At 38.6% G+C, this 21,331-nt stretch overlaps 1 protein-coding gene across 4 annotated transcripts in view; it reads left to right on the forward strand.

Moving 5' to 3' along the window:
- The window catches only part of LOC141399744 (uncharacterized), a 239,377-nt gene that overhangs the window by 76,117 nt on the left and 141,929 nt on the right, over positions 1–21,331 (forward strand). For all 4 annotated transcript variants that reach the window (XR_012411927.1, XR_012411932.1, XM_073979000.1 and 1 more), the window contains exon 4: positions 2,946–2,980. The gene's annotated coding sequence lies outside the window, so the exon portion shown is untranslated. The remainder of the gene's footprint in view (positions 1–2,945; positions 2,981–21,331) is intronic.

Raw genomic sequence — 21,331 nt, forward strand, 5'->3', positions numbered from 1 at the left:
TCGACTATGCTGTTCCGAGTTGTTTGATTCACGATCGAAACAAAGTGAATCGTTTGCAAACGTTTGCTGTGCGAAATAATCAGTGGCACATTCAGACACACGCATACATATTTGATTGTTTAACTAACCTAAACTAACATCACATACTTGGAATATACAGCGGTTGATGTTTCAATCTACCATCAAACGTTTGCAAACGTTTGTAGTGTTTATTGCACAGTTTCGTTTTCTATGAGTTGCTGTAAAGTTGAGAACTTTTCATTTTTCGTTTTGTCGCGCACACGAATATAAACAAAAATAAACAGCCAGTTCGGTAACTTGGGTTATGTTTCGTTTTGTTCTTATGGGAAATAAAAAAGGAACATTTGCAAACGTTTCATAATGTTTATTTCCGTACGCTGCTTATGGGGCATGTTATAACTATATATGAAAATTCAGGGTCTTAATGAGCTTCTGGGCCATCCTATCAATCCTATCTTAAACAAGAGACTTCTATGGCCTTGGGAAATTTTCTGTTGACTTTACAAGAAACTATGAGAGATCCTATGGCCCATAAAGGTCTTTAAAGACCTTTGGAGATCAAAACTTATTATGAGGTCTTCTTATTTCTAGTTGAGGTCTTACATGAGCTTATGTGCCCTTTAAACTTTTCCCATTAATCTGATATGGATCGTACATGACTTCTTAAGGTCTTCTACTGTCTTCGGAAAATTCCGGAAGCCCTCACAAGAGAATGTAATAGACTTTGAGATATTTTGTGCCCTTATGAGGTCTTCTGTGGATACTACTAAACTGTATGCGATCTTCTATGATTTTGCGAAAATTTCTTTAACCCCTACAAGAAACTGTGGTGTATCCTATGGGCCATTTTGAAATGATCTAAGATCTTTTGAGGCCTTCTGTGGTCCGAAACAATTTCTTATGCCGTATTTTATGATGTATAATTTTGATATCCTGTGAATCGTTCAAGACTTCTGAGACCTTCTATGGTCTTCGGAAATTTTCGGGCCCCCACAAGGGACTACGAGAAGTTATATGACGCATATACGACCATATAAAAACATTTTGGGGCCTTCTGAGGACTTTCCAAGGTCTTCGATGGTTCAAACAGCATCGTATGTGGCCCTTTTTGACCTTATGAGGTCTCCTATTTTCTATTTAAGATTTAAGGACACATTCTCCGCCCTTTTGAGGTTTGCTGGGGATCCTACAAAAGTTTATGAGATGTTTTATTGTCATGGGAATTTTCTGTTACCCCTACAAGACACTGTGAAGTGTTCTGTGGCCCATAGAAGGCCTTGTAAGGTCTTTAAAGACCTTTTGAGATTATCTAAGACCTTTTGAGTTCTTCTTTGATCCATATGATATGCTGTACATCGTACAAGACTTCTGAGGTCCTCTATGGTTTTTGCAATTTTTTTACAAAGGTTTATGAGACACTGTGAAGTGTTCTCCGGCTAATAGAAGGCCTTGTAAGGTCGTTAAAGACCTTTTGAGATTATCTAAGACCTTTTGAGTTCTTCTGTGGTTCAAACAACTACTTATCGAGTATTTCATGACTAGTCTAAAGTCTTTCATGAGCATATGGGAAATTAAGACGTATCCTATTGATGTGATGTAGATCGTACAAAACTTCTGAGGTCTTCTATGGTTTTTGGAAATTGTTTCTCTTCTTCAGATTCATAAACCCCAAATAGTCCTCAATATGTCCTCAATTTCTTAGGTTTCCATTAACTTTCGTGGACGTAAATTTGCCATATATGTCTAGTTTCCAATGCACTTTACAGAATTGAAATAAGTTAAGAAATGTCGAAGTTATAGCCGTAAAAGTAAAACAACTCTACTATTAAAAATACTCATACGCACTAATGGCCGGAAATTAAAAATTCAATTTATCGGCAATGGGGCAACAATTTGAGGGGTGTTAAGTTTCGAAATGAAAATAAAGAAAATTTAATACACTAGTTTGCCAATTTTATACTGGGAATTAGATGTTTTCTTAATCATTACCTGAGTTGTTGTTTGGTAAATAACCTCAAGAAAATATTCTAAATGTCGGGTAAACAGGACGTATACATGATGACACCACTAATGCGCTCCATTGTACCACAGCTAATACTCAACTTTTATATTTTTATATATTTTAGGACCTTTTGAGATCTTGTAGGTTAAGGTCTTCAACGGTTCAAATAACATAATATGAGATACTTATGACCATATAAGGTCTTCTATTTGCTATTTAAGACCCAGGGGAATTTTCTGCCACTTTATGAGGTCTACTGTGGATCCTTCAACACGTTACGTTGCCTCTAGAAGTCACTATGAGATGTTCTATGGCCCACATATGGCATTGTGAGGTCCTTCAAGACCTTTGGAGATCATATAGAACCTTTTAAGGTCTTCTGTGGTCCAAACTACTTCTAATGAAATACTTTATGACCTTGTGGCGTCTTGGTTTTGCCATTTCCGATCTTAGATGAGCTTCTGCACCCTCAAGAGCTTTCCTATTACCCTTTCATGGATCGCACAACATGTCATGATTTTTTCTATGGTCTTTGGAGGCCACATAGGAGAGTTTGAGATGTCATATAAAGCCGTTACGATCATATAAGACCTTTTAGGAAATTCTGAGATCTTCTAGGAATTTTTGAGGTCTTCTATGGTCCAAAAAATATCTTATGAGTTTTTTCACCTCGTGGGGTTTTCTTATTACCATTTAAATAATTAGATGAGATTCTGCACCTTTAAAACGCCTAATAATAATTTCATATTGATCATACTTCTTTGGCCTGAGGCCTCATAAGGTCCTTAAGACCCCCACGAGGTCTTTAAACGAGACTATGAGGTCTTTTAAGGCCATTCTGTAGTCCTTACTATATCTTATGACAGCTATTCCTTTTCGACTTATAACTTTAACTAATTTCCAATTGTTCTTCTCTTTGCAGATATCTTCCCGAATTTCGAAGTAAATTTTCCTGATGTAAGTACAATCTTATATTAATAGTTTTGTATATCTCTGCAAGAACCTGTGTTTAACTTCTAAGAACTCTTTTTTTTGTGTGCCACAAACTTTCATTTCCTTCTCACTGAAGCAACCAATTGCTTCATGTTTTAGTTTTCCCGCAATCAGCTCCACAAGACATATGGGTCGCTATGGTGTTTGTTGCAAGACAATAAAAAAATGATAACGGTTACGGTTATCCAGTTGTCAGTCAGTCATTGCAGTTGGTGGTGGTGGGTAATACCACATACCTGGGAACCCATGGAACGAACAAATGATATCTTCCTGATTACAGGCTTTGCTTGCATGCCAACCGATTACTTGTTATTGTCGTTCACAAAACGTTGTAAGAGGAACATTTAACCATCAAATAAGTTATGGTGCTGTTGCAGCACCATCATCATGGAAATGGTACCAATCATGGCTGATGGCATGCCGTGCCGCCAAGTCAAGCCGCCAATAAAGTTATTTAATAACAACAATTACAAATGCAACAACACTACACCACATTTCCACTCGTAGGCCTCTTAAATGTGTAGCGATAGCAGGTTGTTGTTCGTTTGTAGCTTGTTCGAAACCGGTAACAGTAGAGTGGAGTGTGTGTGTGATCAGAAATTTCGAAATAACAAGCAAAGTTTTGGGAAATTTTTCCAGGAAATATTCGATGGTGGCCCCCATCGAATAAAGAATTTCTTAAAATGAAAATATGATATCTATAAACAGAAGGGTTCTATTACCCCTCGAAGGTATTTTATAGGTGGAAGACCTTCTAAAGGTTTTCTTTGGATAGATGACTTCTTAAAGAATTTCTATGGATACTAAAGTGTGCCTCAGAAAGGTCAATAGAAGCACCCTTTCTTTCAGGAAGGGTCTATAGAAGCACCCTTTCTTTCAGGAAGGGTCTATAGAAGCACCCTTTCTTTCAGGAAGGGTCTATAGAAGCAGCACTTCTCTCAGGAAGGGTCTATAGAAGCATCCTTTCTTTAAGGAATGGTCTATAGAAGCAACCTTTCTTTGAGGAAGGGTCTATAGAAGCACCCTTTCTTTGAGGAAGGGTCTATAGAAGCACCCTTTTATTGAGGAAAGGTCTATAGGAGCACCCTTTCTTTCAGGAAGGGTATATAGAAGCGGCCTTTCTTTCAAAAAGGGTCTATAGAAGCACTCTTTCTTTCAGGAAGGGTCTATAGAAGCATCCTTTCTTTCAGAAAGGGTCATTAGAAGCACAATTTCTTTCAGGAAGGGTCTATAGAAGCACCCTTTCTTTCAGGAAGGGTCTATAGAAGCACCCTTTCTTTCAGGAAGGGTCTATAGAAGCACCCTTTCTTTCAGGAAGGGTCTATAGAAGCACCCTTTCTTTCAGGAAGGGTCTATAGAAGCACCCTTTCTTTCAGGAATGGTCTATAGAAGCATCCTTTCTTTCAGGCAGGGTCTATACAAACAACCTTTCTTTCAGGAATGGTCTATAGAAGCAGCATTTCTTTCAAGAAGGGTCTATAGAAGCAGCATTTCTTTCAGGAAGGGTCTATAGAAGCATCCTTTCTTTAAGGAATGGTCTATAGAAGCAACCTTTCTTTGAGGAAGGGTCTATAGAAGCACCCTTTCTTTGGGGAAGAGTCTATAGAAGCACCCTTTCTTTCAGGAAGGGTCTATAGAAGCAGCATTTCTTTCAGGAAGGGTCTATAGAAGCATCCTTTCTTTCAGGAAGGGTCTATAGAAGCAGCATTTCTTTCAGGAAGGGTCTATAGAAGCATCCTTTCTTTCAGAAAGGGTCTATAGAAGCACCATTTCTTGCAGGAAGGGTCTATAGAAGCACCCTTTCTTTCAGGAAGGGTCTATAGAAGCACCCTTTCTTACAGGAAGGGTCTATAGAAGCATCCTTTCTTTCAGTAATGGTATATAGAAGTACCCTTTCTTTCAGGAATGGCCTATAGAAGCACCATTTTTGCAAGAAGGGTCTATAGAAGAAACCTTTCTTTCAGGAAGGGTATATAGAAGCAGCCTCTCTTTCAGGAAGGGTCTATAGAAGCATCCTTTCTTTCACGAAGGGTTTATAGAAGCACCCTTTCTTTCAGGAAGGGTCTATAGAAGCACCCTTTCTTTCAGGAAGGGTCTATAGAAGCACCCTTGCTTTCAGGAAGGGTCTATAGAAGCACCCTTCTATCAGGAAGGGTCTATAGAAGCACCCTTTCTTTCAGGAAGGGTCTATTGAGCAGCCTCTCTTTCAGGAAAGGTCTACAGAAGCACCCTTTCTTTCAGGAAGGGTCTATAAAAGCACCCTTTCTTTCAGGAAGGGTCTATAGAAGCACCCTTTCTTTCAGGAAATGTCTATAGAAGCACCCTTTGGTTCAGAATGGGTCTATGGCAGCAATCTTTACTTCAGAAAGGGTCTATAGAAGGACCACTTTTTACATGAAGGGTCTATAGAAGGACCGCTTTTTTCAGGAAGGGTCTATAGAAGCACCCTTTATTTCAGGAAGGGTCTATAGAAGCACCCGTTTATGCAGGAAAGGTCTACAGAAGCACCCTTTCTTTCAGGAAGGGTCTATAGAAGCACCCGTTTTTTCAGGAAAGGTCTACAGTAGCACCCTTTCTTTCAGGAAGGGTCTATAGAAGCACCCTTTCTTTCAGGAAGGGTGAATAGAAGCTGCATTTCTTTCAGAAAGGGTCTATAGAAGCACCCGTTTATTCAGGAAAGGTCTACAGAAGATCCCTTTCTTTCAGGAAGGGTCTATAGAAGCACCCTTTCTTTTAGGAAGGGTGAATAGAAGCAGCATTTCTTTCAGGAAGGGTCTATAGAAGCACCCGTTTTTTCAGGACAGGTCTACAGTAGCACCCTTTCTTTCAGGAAGGGTCTATAGAAGCACCCTTTCTTTCAGGAAGGGTCTATAGAAGCACCCTTTCTTTCAGGAAATGTCTATAGAAGCACCCTTTCTTTCAGGAAGGGTGAATAGAAGCTGCATTTCTTTCAGGAAGGGTCTATAGAAGCACCCGTTTATTCAGGAAGGGTGAATAGAAGCTGCATTTCTTTCAGGAAGGGTCTAAAGAAGAACCCCTTGGTTCGGAAAGGGTCTATGGAAGTAATCTTTAGTTCAGAAAGGGGCTTTCAGGAAAGGTTATAGAAAGGAAAGGTTATATAAGCACCCTTTTGTCCAGAAAGGGTCTATAGATGCACTCTTTGGTTCAAAAATTGTCTGCAGAAGCACACTTTGATTCAGAAAGGGTCTCTAGAAGCACCCTTTGGTTTAGAAAGCATGTATAGAAGTATCCCTTGGTTCAGAAAGGGTCTATAGAAGTATCCTGTGGTTCAGGAAAGGCGTACAAAAGCACCCTTTGGTTCAGAAAGGGTCTATAGAAGCAATCTATGGTTCAGGAAGGGTCTATGGAAGCAATCTTTAGTTCAGAAAGGGTCTGTAGAAGCACTCTTTGGTTCAGAAAGGGTCCATAAATGCACTCTTTGGTTAAAAAGGGGTCTAGAGAAGCATCCTTTGGTTCAGAAAGGGTCCATAAAAGCACTGTATGGTTCAGAAAGGGTTTATAGAAGCACCCTTTGATTCAGAAAGCGTCCATAAAAGCACCCTTTGGTACAGAAAGGGTCTATAGAAGCACCCTTTTGTTCAGGAAATGTTTATAGAAGCACTCTTCGGTCCAGAAAGGGTCTATAGAAGCAATCTTTAGTTCAGAATGTGTCTATAGAAGCACCGCTTGGTTCAAGAAGGGTATATAGAACCACCCTTTGGTTCAGAAAGGGTCTATAGAAGCAGCCTTTAGTTCAGAAAGGGTCTATAGAAGCAGCCTTTGGTTCAGAAAGGGTCTATAGAAGCAATCTTTGATTCCAAAATTGTCTGTAGAAGCACACTTTGATTCAGAAAGGATCTCTAGAAGCACCCTATGGTTCAGAAAGGGTCTTTAGAAGTATCCCTTGGTGCAGAAAGGGTCTATAGAAGTATCCTGTGGTTCAGAAACGGTCTATAGAAACACCCTTTGGTTCAGGAAAGGTATATAGAAGCACACTTTGGTCCAGAAAGGGTCTATAGAAGCACTTTTTGGTTTAGGAAGGGTCTATTGAAACAGCCTTTCTTTCCTCAAAGGTCTATAGAAGCACCCTTTCTTTCAGAAAGCGTCTATACACGCCTCAACTAAGCTTTACTAATATTTCAATAGATTTCCGGAAGAGTCTTACATAAGCACTCTTACAATTTTTATTCACACAAAAACAACAACAAAATAAATAAAAAAATAAATAAAAAATATTTAAAAAATAAATTGATGTAATACCTTAATTTGTGTTGAACAAACAATTCCAAAAAAATTACATAATAATATTAAATAAAAAAATCAAATGACACAACTGCAACAAATTGAAAAGTGGCAAATAAAAAAGAAAACCAGAGCAACTACCGACCAACCACCTCTGATAATGTTAGGTAATTTCTCTAAAATTCCTTTCAAAAAATGGCCAACCATCGTCATTCAATCACCTCTCTTGGGTGTTTATGTTATGATTGCCCATTTGGTTGTTGTTGCTGTTGATATACTTTCTTTTTTTATAATTTTCATTATGTCGTCATTATAACAACAACAACGGACGCAACAAAATCTGCAACAATACTTATTTTCTCCGCTTATTTATTATTTATTTTTTGTAGTTAACAAAATAATTAACCACTACTCAATACGTCGTCGGTCGTCGTCGTACTAGTCCATGGGGTGTACATGACAGTATTACAACAACACCAACAAGAAATATATGGTTAAAGGCAAACTCTACCCGGCACCAAGTCATACCTCATTCCCAAGCCAAATAAGTTTGGCATTTAAAGCCATAAAAAGGAAGCAAAAATATTTAGTTTAACTTCCAAGAAACCGAAAAAAACCTCTGAAATATTAAACCAACGGCGGCGGTGAGTGACTTTTTCATGAGCCCGCTAACACCACACATAATTAGCCAAGTTGTAAAACAACAACAACAACCACAAAATAGACATTACACCTAGCCAACAACAACAAAAACATTTGTTACAACTTTTAATATAGCCACAGCTTGACAAGCGACCAGCTCTGTAAATGCTACTGTTCAACACCATAAAAGTAAATTACGAAGCAGGGATGGACTACAAAAGGGTGATGTAATCGAAATCAAGTCTTTAAAGTCAAGTCAAGTCTTTAAATTATCTAGCAGGTAGATATTCAATAGATAGAACCTTTGGGAAGGGCCTATAGAAGCACCCTTTCTTTTAGAAGGGGTCTATAGAAGCAGACTTTCTTTCAGAAAGGGTCTAAAGAAGCACCCTTTCTTTCAGAAGCACCCTTTTTTGCCGAAAGGGTCTATAGAAACACCCTCCCTTTCAGGAAGGGTCTATAGAAACACCCTCCCTTTCAGGAAGGGTCTATAGAAACACCCTCTCTTTCAGGAAGGGTCTATAGAAACACCCTCTCTTTCAGGAAGGGTCTATAGAAACACCCTCTCTTTCAGGAAGGGCCTATAGAAGCGCCCTTTATTTCAGAAAGGTGCTATAGAACCTCCCTTTCTTTCAGGAAGGTGCTATAGAACCACCCTTTCTTTCAGGAAGGGTCTATAAAAGCACCCGTTCTTTCAGGAATGGTCTACAGAAGCATCCTTTATTTCAGGAAAGGTCTATGGGAGCACTCTGTCTTTCAGGAAGGGTCTATAGAAGCGCCCTTTATTTCAGGAAGTTTCTATAGAACCATTCTTTCTTTCAAGAAGTTTCTATGGAACTACCATTTCTTTCAAGAAGGGTCTATAGAAGCACCCTTTCTTTCAGGAAGGGTCTGTAGAAGCACCTTTTCTTTCAAGAAGGGTCTATAGTAGCGCCATTTCTTTCAGGAAGGGTCTATAGTAGTGTCATTTCTATCAGGAAGGGTCTATAGAATCACCCTTTCTTTCCGAAAGGGTCTACAGAATCACCCTTTCATTCCGAAAGGGTCTATGGAATCACCCTTTCTTTCCGAAAGGGGCTATAGGAGCACCCTTTCTTTCAGGAAGGGCCTATAGAAACAACTTTTTTTCAGGAAGGGTCTATAGAAACAACTTTTTTTCAGGAAGGGTCTATAGAAGCACCCTTTCTTTCAGGAGGGGTCTATAGAAGCACCCTCTCTCTCAGAAAGGGTCTATAGAAGCACCCTGTCCTTCAGAAAAGGTCCATAGAAGCACCTTTTCTTTCCGAAAGGGTCTATAGAAGCACCCTTTTTTCCGAAAGGGTCTATAGAAGCACCTTTTCTTTCCGAAAGGGTCTATAGAGGCACCCTTTCTTTCCGAAATGGTCTATAGAAACACCCTTTCTTTCCGAAAGGGTCTATAGAAGCACCCTTTCTTTCCGAAAGGGTCTATAGAAGCACGCTTTCCTTCAGAAAGGATCTATAGAAGAACCCTTTCTTTCATAAAGCCTCTATAGAAGCACCCTTTCTCTCAGAAAGGTTCTACAGAAGCACCCTTTCTTTCCGAAAGGGTCTATAGAAGCACCCTTTCTTTCCGAAAGGGTCTATAGAAGCACCCTTTCTTTCCGAAAGGGTCTATAGAAGCACCCTTTCTTTCCGAAAGGGTCTATAGAAGCACCCTTTCTTTCCGAAAGGGTCTATAGAAGCACCCTTTCTTTCCGAAAGGGTCTATAGAAGCACGCTTTCTTTCCGAAAGGGTCTATAGAAGCACGCTTTCTTTCCGAAAGGGTCTATAGAAGCACCCTTTCTTTCCGAAAGGGTCTATAGAAGCACCTTTTCTTTCCGAAAGGGTCTATAGAAGCACCCTTTCTTTCCGAAAGGGTCTATAGAAGCACCCTTTCTTTCCGAAAGGGTCTATAGAAGCACCCTTTTTTCCGAAAGGGTCTATAGAACACACTTAAGGTGTTGTGTAAATAAAATATGTTTTTTTTTTGGGATAGAAGACGTTCTGAACGTCTTGTACGGAAAGAAGACCTCCTAAAGGTTTTCTTTGGACGGAGGACGTTCGAAAAGTCGTCAATAGAAGACTTCCTAAAGGTCTTCTGTGGGTAGAAGGCCTCCTTAGGGTCTGCTATGGATTTGCCTTCTAATGGCCTTCCATATTAGAAAGGAGACCTCATAAAGGTCGTGTTTAGATAGGAGATATTCTAATGGTTTTTTTAGATAGCAGACCTCCTTAACGTCGTCTTTAGAAGGTAGATAGGGGACATCTTAAAGGTTCTTCTTTAGATAGCAGATCTACTAAATGTCTTCTTTAGGTAGGCGACATAGAACAGATGACCTTTATTTCACTTTCCTCCAAACTCAGTGAACCTTTTCGAACTATTTTTCACTTTCCTTCTAACCAAAAAATGTTAATAACTTCATAGAACTAGGTTTATTTATATGACCTGATCGTGCTACACTTTCTAAAATCTCGGTCGGCAAAAGCAACAAAAACAAGAACAATAATTGTCAATAAAGCATAACCAATTTCCCTTTTAGTATTACCAATGCGCGCGTTAATGGCCAATTCCAAAGTGTTAACAGCCAACGTTTGTTTTGTTTGTTCTAGCCGAAAATAAAAATAAAAACCATTACCTTTTGACTACCGTTTTGTTTGCTTTGCCACTGAACCGGATGGATACTCTCGCATTCAATAATGGCTAGAAGCATGGCTCGCTGGCTGGCCTTTTTTTGTGCCCCTCAACAAAAATAATATTTTGGCAAATTATGCATTTCAACACCATTTGTGCCAAATTTTTTGGCATTGTTTGGTTTTTTGTTTGTTTCGGTTTTTTTTGGAGCGGTCATACATTTTAATTAGCTTCACTTTGAGGCTGGCTTTCACTTTTCAATATTTTGTTGCCAAAAAATCATTGCGAACCGATTCCGTTGCCAGATCATATCATTGCTAATAAATCTATTATCAGGGTTTTTTTCCATCACCATACCCCCTCGGAGATTTTCTCTTTCTGCATCACGTAGTGAGTTTGCTTCTAATTGTTCCGCTTCTCCATCTTTTTTTTTTTAATTATTTATCTACCTGCGGCTTTTTATTTGTTTTCTGTTGTTTTATTTCCTATGGTAGATCATCTGCAGCAGCAGCAGCATCATCTTCGTTGTTTTCATTGAAAAACAAAAAATGTTCTTTTCCCAGCCACTTAGGTAACCATTTAACTGCTCTTTGGTTTGCTGTTACCACGGTTGGTGGTGGTGTCTGTGTGTTGCCCCCGGTGTTTCTTTCGTTCATTTATTCACTTTTGCTACCATTTCCGTTGACTTAGCATTTATTACGCGTATCCGTTCTGGCCTCTACAACTGAGTCATTCATTCATTGACGTAAAGGAATGCTCTTTCCTCTGCATTCCCCTAACAATAACAAGACCTAAGCGAATAGGTATCTTTAGAAATAACTTCTTATTTGCAATTAAATATTCTTAAGGCAAAAGGAAAGAGGAAGAGAAGAGGGGATTACACGTAGGCCTTTGCTTTTTTGGTGATTGGGGTTTTTTGTAGAGCTAATTATGCCTTAGAACTTCTTGTATCTATAGAATACCTTAAAGACCTTTATTAGGTCGTCTTATAGGACACATTTACGAGGTTTTCTATCCACAGGAGACCTTTAGGAGGTCCTCTATCAATAGGAGGCCTTTAGAAGGTCTTCTATCCATAGGAAATCTTCAGGTGGTCTGGTCTTCTCTGCATATAAGACCTTTAAGAGGTCTTCTTTTCATAGGAGACCGTTAGGTGGTCTTTTGTCCAAAGGAGACCTTTCGGATATATTCTTTCCATAGGAGATCTTGAGGAGGTCTTCTACCCACAGGATGTCTTTAAGAGGTCTTCTATCCATAGAAAACTTTTAGAAGGTATTCTTTCCATAGGATACCGTTAGTAGGTCCTCTATTCATAGGAGACCTGTAGGAGGTCCTCTATCCTTAGAAGGTTTTTAGCAGGTGTCCTATCTATAGAAGACCTGTAGGAGCTCCTTTATCTCTAGGAGACCTTTAGAAGGTCTCCTATCTATTGACGACATTTATGAGGTCTCTTTTCTCTAGAAGACCTTTAGCAGGTCTTCTATCTATGGAAAACCTTTTGGATGTCTCATATCTACAGATTACCTTTAGTATAGCTTCTATCTATAGAATACCTTAAGAAAGTCTCCTATCTATAGAAGACCGTTAGGTGGTCTTGTGCCTATAGGAGACCCTTAAGAAATCTTTTATTTATAGAAGACCCTTAGCCTTCCATTTCTAGAAAACCTTTAGGAGGATTTCTATCTATAGAAGACCCTTAGGAGGTCTTCTATCTTTAGAAAACCTTCATATATGGACAATATCAGGTCTTTTATCTGAAGAAGACCCTTAGGAGGTCTTCTTTCTATCTATAGAAGACCTTTATAAGGTCTTTTATTTCTAGGAGACCTCCTAAAGCTCTTTTGCGGATAGAATACTTCGTAAAGATGTTCTAAGGGTAGAATATATACTAAAGGAGTTCTACGGTGGAATACTTCCTAAAGGAATTCTACGGATAGTATACCTCCTGAAGATCTTCTATGCATAGAAGACCGGAGATGACTTTTCCTATGCAAAAGTTCACCGAAGATGACTTTTCCTATACAAAAGTTCACTGGAGTTCACTTTTCCTATGCAAAATTTCACCGGAGATGACATTTCCTATACAAAAGTTCACCGGAGATGACTTTTACTATACAAAAGTTCACCGGAGATGACTTATCCTATGAAAAAGTTTACCGGAGATGACATTTCCTATACAAAAGTTCACCGGAGATGACTTTTCCTATGCAAAAGTTCACGGGAGATGACTTTTCCTATACAAAAGTTCACCGGAGATGACTTTTCCTATACAAAAGTTCACCGGAGATGACTTTTCCTATACAAAAGTTCACCGGAGATGACTTTTACTATACAAAAGTTCACCGGAGATGACTTTTCCTATGCAAAAGTTCACCGGAGATGACTTTTACTATACAAAAGTTCACCGGATAGAAGATGGGATATCTACTAAAGGTATTCTTTAGAAGATCTTCTATCCGTAAAAGATCTGTAGAAGGTCTTATGTTCATAGAAGCTCTTTAGGAGGTCGGATACCTTCTAAAGGGATTCTACGGATAGTATACCTCCTGGAGATCATCTATGCATAGAAGACCTCTTAAAGGTTTACGATGGATAGTATATAGGATATCATCTAAAGATCTTCTATCCTTAGAAGACCTGTAAAAGGTATTCTATCCATAGAAGCCCCTTAGGAGGTCTTCAATCTAAAGATTATCTTTAGGAGGTCACCTATCTAGATAAGGCCTTTAAGAAGTCTCCCACCTAAAGAATACCTTTATGAGGTCTCTTATCTAAAGAAGACTTTTAAGATGTCTCCTATCTAGAGAAGACTTTTAAGAGGGCTTCTATCTAAAGGATATCTTTAGGAGGTATCCTATCTAAATAAGACTTTTAAAGTAGTTCTCTGGGGTGTCCTGAAGGAGGTCTTCAATCTGTAGAAAACGTTTAGGAGGTCTTCTATCTAAAAAATATCTTTAGGAGGCCAGCTATGTAGATAAGGCCTTTAAGATGTCTCCCATCTAAAGAAGACCTTTAGGAGGTCTCCTATCTGTAGAAGATCACAAGGAGGTCTCCTATCTAAAGAAGACCTTTCAGATGGCTTCTATCTAAAAATGTCTTTAGGATCCACCTATCTAGATAAGGCCTTTAGAAGACCTTTAAGACGTCTACTATGAAGAAGACCTTCAGACTTTTAGGATGTCTTCTATCTGTCTGCTATGTGTAGGTGACCTTTAAAAGGTATTCTATCTGTAGAAGACCTTAAGGAAGTCTCCCATCTAAAGAAGACCTTCCAGAGGGCTTCTGTTTGAAGAATATCTTTAGGAGGCACCTATCTAGATAAGGCCTTTAGAAGATCTTTAGGACGTCTCCTATGTAAAGAAGACCTTTAGGACGTCTCCTATCTAAAAAAAGAAGTTTACGATGTCTCCTATCCAATGAAGCCCTTTAGGATGTATCCTATCTAAAGAAGACTTTTAGGATGTCTGCTATCTGTAGGAAACCTTTAAAATGTCTTCTATTTGTAGAAGACTTTGATGAGGTCTTCTATCTGTAGAAGACCTTTAGGAGGTCTTCTATCTAAAGAATATCTTTAGGTGGTCACCTATCTAGATAAGGCGTTTAATGTGTCTCCCATCTAAAGAAGACCTTTAGGAGGTCTCCTATCTGTAGAAGATCTTAAGAAGGTCTCCTAGCTAAAGAAGACCTTTCAGAGGGCTTCTAGCTAAAGAATATCTTTAGGATCCACCTATCTAGATAAGGCCTTTAGAAGACCTTTAAGAAAAAAGGCGTTTACGATCTCTCTTACCCAAATAAGCCCTTTAGGATGTACCCTATCTATAGGAGACTTTTAGGATGTCTCCTACATAAAGAAGACCTTTAGGATGCCTCCTATCTTAAGAAAACCTTTAGAAGGTCTCCTACCTTTAGAAGACCTTTAGCAGGTTTATCTGTAGAAGATCTTTAGGTTAGCTCCTATCTAAAGATGACCTTTAGGAGATCTCCTCTCTAAAAAAGACCTTTAGTAGGTATCCAATCTAATGAAGACCTTTAAGATGTCTGCTATCTGTAAAATACCTTTCGAAGACCTTCTTTATATAGCAGACCTTTACAAGGTCTCATATCCAAAGAAGTGTTTTGTCGTTAGAAAGCTTTAGATAGGTCTTTTATCCTTTTAGGAGGTCTCCCCTTTTGAAGTTTCCTGCCTTTGAAAAGACCTTCAGGAGGTATCCTCTCTTAAGAATACTTTTAGAAAGCCTCCTATTCATAGAAGGCTTTTAGAAGTTCTTCCGTCTATGAAAGACTTTTAAGAGGCTTCTTATCTTTAGAAAATATTTGGAGTTCTCCTATCATAGAATCCTTTATCGGGTATATTTTTATCCTTTATGAGGTATCCCCTTTTCAAGTTTCCTGCCTTTAATAAGACCTTCAGGAGGTATCCTCTCTTAAGAATATTTTTAGAAAGCCTCCTATTCATAGAAGGCTTTCAGAGCTACTACAACTATCTATGAAAAACTTTTAAGAAGCTTCCTGTCTTTAGAAAATATTTAGAGTCGGGTATATTTTGTAAAGACCATAAAACCAGGCCTTAGTGTCCATCCTCCATTCACTTAATCTAAATTTCCTTTTGCGGATGCTCGCTTTTAAATTATACGAAAAAAAAGATTTCCGAACAAACAACACAAATTCTAATTGAAGTTCGAAACACCATAGCTTGCTACAACCCCTCTACTCACATGGCAATAACATCTGACCGAAAAGACATGGAGGCAGACAGACAGACCAGCGAACATTTACAAAACAAGTACTTTTCATGCAATTCATTCATTCATTGGTTCTCTTATGGGACTTTGGCTTCTGTGAATCTGAACAGCATTGGAGATGGGACAGACAATTATGCAGGTGTTTATTTGTTTCTACTTCTGCTTCTTTTACTTCTTCCTCTGCCAGTTTTTCCCACTTCTTGATGTTTTTCTTAACATTTGCTTAAAAAAAAATTTTTTTTTTCTTAACTTTAGCCACAGAGTGCCAGTTATGATAATTGACTTGTCCGTCCGCTAGCTAAAAGAGTTCTTAAGCAAAAATAAAAGAAGAAGGCAAGAAGAGTGTGAAGGGGAATAATGGTAGCAGTTCAGTTGATTTCTTGTTAAGGTAGTCACAACTGAGTAATGAGTAGAATAAACACAAACATGGCAAGAGATACATGATTTCCGTCCAAGTGTTTGCCTCCTGACCAACCAACTAACCATCATCATTCGTTGTCGTGAACTCTTTAGATCCGGCCAAATTGCCTCGAATCGTTTGTTCACACGCCACTAACCACCGTTTTGGTCATTGGTCATATTGTAAATTGTGGAAATGTTTTTTTTTGTTTAACAAAAAATGTTTTAAACTTGTTTTGAAAATGTTCTAAATAATTTAAAGTTTATTAATTGGTAATATATTCCACCTAATGTGTACTGAATACATTAGGAGGCAATGTGCCACCTTAAGGTGGCGAAGGGCTTTCCCATTCTCAGAATGTGTTGATTTTTGAAAGAAAAACTTCCAATTGTCTATAGAAGGGTCAGAAAGGGTCTATAGAAGCACCCTGTCTTTCAGAAAGCTCCATAGAAGCACCCTGTCTTTCAAAAAGCTCCACAGAAGCACCCTGTCTTTCAAAAAGCTCCACAGAAGCACCCTGTCTTTCAGAAAGCTCCATAGAAGCACCCTTTCTTTCAAAAAGGGGTCTACAGAAGCACCATTTCTTTCAGTAAGGGTCTATAGAAACACCCTGTCTTTCAGAAAGGCTCCACAGAAACACCCTTTCTTTAAGAAAGGCTCTATAGAAGCACCCTGTCTTTCAGAAAGGCTCCATAGAAGCACCCTGTCTTTCAGAAAGGCTCCATAGAAACACAATTTCTTTCAGAAAGGGTCTATGGAAGCACCCTGCCGTTCAGAAAGGGTCTATAGAAGCACCCTTTCGTTCAGAAAGGCCCCATAGGTGTACCCTTTCTTTCAGAAAGGATATATAGAAACACCCTTTCTTTCAAAAAGGGTCTATAGAAACACCCTGTCTTTCAAAAAGGGTCTATGGAAGCACCCTGTCTTTCAGAAAGGGTCTATAGAAGCACCCTTTCTTTCAGAAAGGCTCCATAAGTGTACCCTTTCTTTCAGAATGGGTCTATAGAAACACCCTTTCTTTCAAAAAGGGTCTATAGAAACACCCTGTCTTTCAAAAAGGGTCTATAGAAACACCCTGTCTTTCAGAAAGGGTCTATAGAAGCACCATGTCTTTCAGAAAGGGTCTATAGAAACACCCTGTCTTTCAGAAAGGGTCTATAGAAGCACCCTGTCTTTCAGAAAGGGTCTATAGAAGCACCATGTCTTTCAGAAAGGGTCTATAGAAACACCCTGTCTTTCAGAAAGGGTCTATAGAAGCACCCTGTCTTTCAGAAAGGGTCTATAGAAGCACCCTGTCTTTCAGAACGGGTCTATAGAAGCACCCTGTCTTTCAGAAAGGGTCTATAGAAGCACCCTGTCTTTCAGAAAGGGTCTATAGAAGCAGCCTTTCTTTTTGAAAGGGTCTATAGAAGCACCCTGTCTTTCAGAAAGGGTCTATAGAAGCACCCTTTCTTTTTGAAAGGGTCTATAGAAGCACCCTTTCTTTTTGAAAGGGTCTATAGAAGCACCCTTTCTTTTTGAAAGGGTCTATAGAAGCACCCTTTCTTTTGAAAGGGTCTATAGAAGCAGCCTTTCTTTTTGAAAGGGTCTATAGAAGCAGCCTTTCTTTTTGAAAGGGTCTATAGAAGCACCCTTTCTTTTTGAAAGGGTCTATAGAAGCACCCTTTCTTTTTGAAAGGGTCTATAGAAGCACCCTTTCTTTATGAAAGGGTCTATAGAAGCACCCTTTGTTTTAGAAAGGGTCTATAGAAGCACCCTTTGTTTTAGAAAGGGTCTATAGAAGCACCCTTTGTTTTAGAAAGGGTCTATAGAAGCACCCTTTGTTTTAGAAAGGGTCTATAGAAGCACCCTTTGTTTTAGAAAGGGTCTATAGAAGCACCCTTTGTTTTAGAAAGGGTCTATAGAAGCACCCTTTGTTTTAGAAAGGGTCTATAGAAGCACCCTTTGTTTTAGAAAGGGTCTATAGAAGCACCCTTTGTTTTAGAAAGGGTCTATAGAAGCACCCTTTGTTTTAGAAAGGGTCTATAGAAGCACCCTTTGTTTTAGAAAGGGTCTATAGAAGCACCCTTTGTTTTAGAAAGGGTCTATAGAAGCACCCTTTGTTTTAGAAAGGGTCTATAGAAGCACCCTTTGTTTTAGAAAGGGTCTATAGAAGCACCCTTTGTTTTAGAAAGGGTCTATAGAAGCACCCTTTGTTTTAGAAAGGGTCTATAGAAGCACCCTTTGTTTTAGAAAGGGTCTATAGAAGCACCCTTTGTTTTAGAAAGGGTCTATAGAAGCACCCTTTGTTTTAGAAAGGGTCTATAGAAGCACCCTTTGTTTTAGAAAGGGTCTATAGAAGCACCCTTTGTTTTAGAAAGGGTCTATAGAAGCACCCTTTGTTTTAGAAAGGGTCTATAGAAGCACCCTTTGTTTTAGAAAGGGTCTATAGAAGCACCCTTTGTTTTAGAAAGGGTCTATAGAAGCACCCTTTGTTTTAGAAAGGGTCTATAGAAGCACCCTTTGTTTTAGAAAGGGTCTATAGAAGCACCCTTTGTTTTAGAAAGGGTCTATAGAAGCACCCTTTGTTTTAGAAAGGGTCTATAGAAGCACCCTTTGTTTTAGAAAGGGTCTATAGAAGCACCCTTTGTTTTAGAAAGGGTCTATAGAAGCACCCTTTGTTTTAGAAAGGGTCTATAGAAGCACCCTTTGTTTTAGAAAGGGTCTATAGAAGCACCCTTTGTTTTAGAAAGGGTCTATAGAAGCACCCTTTGTTTTAGAAAGGGTCTATAGAAGCACCCTTTGTTTTAGAAAGGGTCTATAGAAGCACCCTTTGTTTTAGAAAGGGTCTATAGAAGCACCCTTTGTTTTAGAAAGGGTCTATAGAAGCACCCTTTGTTTTAGAAAGGGTCTATAGAAGCACCCTTTGTTTTAGAAAGGGTCTATAGAAGCACCCTTTGTTTTAGAAAGGGTCTATACAAGCACCCTTTCTTCCAGAAAGGATATATAGAAATTTTTTTAGAAAGGGCCTATAGAAGGACCCTTTCTTTCAGATAGGGTCTATAGAAGCAACCTTTCTTCTAGAAAGGGACTATACAAACACCCTTTCATTCAGGAAGGGTCTATAGAAGCACCCCTTCGTTCAGAATGGGTCTATAGAAGCACCCTTTCTTTCAGGATGGGTCTATAGAAGCACCCTTTCTTTCAGAATGGGTCTATAGAAGCACCCTTTCTTTCAGAATGGGTCTATAGAAGCACCCTTTCTTTCAGAATGGGTCTATAGAAGCACCCTTTCTTTCAGAATGGGTCTATAGAAGCACCCTTTCTTTCAGAATGGGTCTATAGAAGCACCCTTTCTTTCAGAATGGGTCTATAGAAGCACCCTTTCTTTCAGAATGGGTCTATAGAAGCACCCTTTCTTTCAGAACGGGTCTATAGAAGCACCCCTTCTTTCAGAACGGGTCTATAGAAGCACCCTTTCTTTCAGAATGGGTCTATAGAAGCACCCTTTCTTTCAGAATGGGTCTATAGAAGCACCCTTTCTTTCAGAACGGGTCTATAGAAGCACCCCTTCTTTCAGAACGGGTCTATAGAAGCACTCTTTCTTCCAGAAAGGGTCTATAGAAGCACCCTTTCTTTCAGAACGGGTTTATAGAAGCACCCTTTCTTTCAGAACGGGTTTATAGAAGCACCCTTTCTTTCAGAACGGGTCTATAGAAGCACCCTTTGTTTCAGGAAGGGTATATAGAAGCATCCTTTCTTCTAGAAAGGATCTATGGAAGCACCCTTCCTTTTAGAAAGGGTTCATAGAAGCAACCTTTCCTTCAGAAAGGCTCCATAGAAGGAACCTTTCTTTCACAAAGGTTTATAGAATCACCCCCTTCTTTCATAAAGGGTCCATAGAAGCACCAGAATGGGTCTATAGGAGCATCCTTTCTTCCAGAAAAGGTCCATAGAAACACCCTTTCTTTTAGAAGCATCCTTTCTTTCAGAAAGGGTCTATAGAAGCACCGTTCCTGTCAAAAGAAGAACTCTTTCTTTCAGAAAGGTTCTATAGAACACCCCTTTTTCAGAAAGGTAGAAGGAAAGGTAGTTCAAAGATAGCCCAATTCATATCCAAATATTTCGTATTATTCTTCTAGAATTCCTAACACATGTGCGTCATATGAATTTTTTAATAAATTTCTAACCCGGTTTTCAAGTTATTTTTGTTTTTTTTCTTCTTTGCTCCCATAGAACTAAAGACAAAAATAACCAATCCCAAAAAAGATCAGACAAATATGAGGAACATTCATTCTCTTGTTTTGAAAATACTTTCAAAATTGCATTCAAATTTATTCATCTTTAGCGAATTGAAGTCAACAAATAATTATTTCATAATTTATGATGATATGCATCATTGATGATATTCAAAATAGAATCAAACTGAAAACAAGTTTTGTGGAGACAGGTTTGATCATCACACAACTACTACTCGTACTACTACTGTTCTTTTCAAGTCAAAACAAATCTAAAAAAATACTATGAAATCCATAAAATACCACACGTTCTCTAACAGCAAGCGAAGATTCTTAGGAAGAGAAAGATAAATCGAATTATAAATTCAAAATTAGAATTTATTTATTTAATTTAACCCGGTATTTTATAATTTCATTTTAGAGTTCCAAAACCTTTTCAATTTCCATTTTTAGAATTTTATTAACAACAAACAAATTGTTTTTCAATTCAATTACTGTCACCTTTTTTGGTCTTCCTCTACTCTTGCATAATTCTCTTAATTCTCAAGAGTGTCTGTCAATGTTTGCTTGGATTTCAAGTTGTATCTTCTAAATGTAAAAAAATAGACAATCTATGGCATCGATCACTCATTCGATCGATCGATTCATTCATCATTCTTCAAACTTGACCACCCATATCAATTCTTAACACTTGAATTCATTTGCAAATATGCGTCAATAGATTGCCAAATGCCACCACTTCATATGATATAGGGGTGGTAAAGGAGGTGCTGCGGTTCTTCTACTTTATTCTGATCTTCTCGTTTGTCTTTTTCTTTTTTGTAAGGTCTCCTCCTCCTTCTGTGAGCTCAGAAATTTACATTTTAAATTCATCAGTCGGTTGTCATTTAATATGCCAAACGAGTTGCTTTCAGCTGAGATTCTTTTGTGGTCAATACGAGCAACATGGTGATTGAAAATAAATAGATATTGCTGAATAAAGTGTGATCCGAAGATAGAATTCGAAAAAAATTAAATAAATATAGATAGATAGAAGACATCGCAAAAGTCTTTTACAGATGAGATACCTTTTATAGGTCTTCTATACATAAATTAACTCCTTAGGGTCCTCCATACATAGAAGACCTCCGAATTGTCTTCAATAGATAGGAGATCTGCGAAAGGTCTTTCATAGACAGGAGGTCTTCTATAGATAGGATATCAAGTAACGACCTCATAAAGGTCGCTTAAAGATGGGAGACCTCTCAAAGGTCTTCTTTAGGCAGGAGACCCTCATAAACCTCTTCTATAGACATACAACTTCTTAAAAGTCTTTTGTAGGTAGGAGACCTACTAAAGGTCTTCTGAAAAAGAAGATCTCATAAATGTCTTCTTTAGACAGGAGATCAACTAAATGTCTCCTATAGGCAGAGAACCTCCTAAAAACTTTCTATAGATGA

The sequence above is a fragment of the Musca autumnalis genome, unplaced genomic scaffold, assembly GCF_047663935.1.
Source record: "Musca autumnalis isolate F117 unplaced genomic scaffold, ASM4766393v1 scaffold_1, whole genome shotgun sequence".
NCBI lineage: Eukaryota > Metazoa > Arthropoda > Insecta > Diptera > Muscidae > Musca > Musca autumnalis.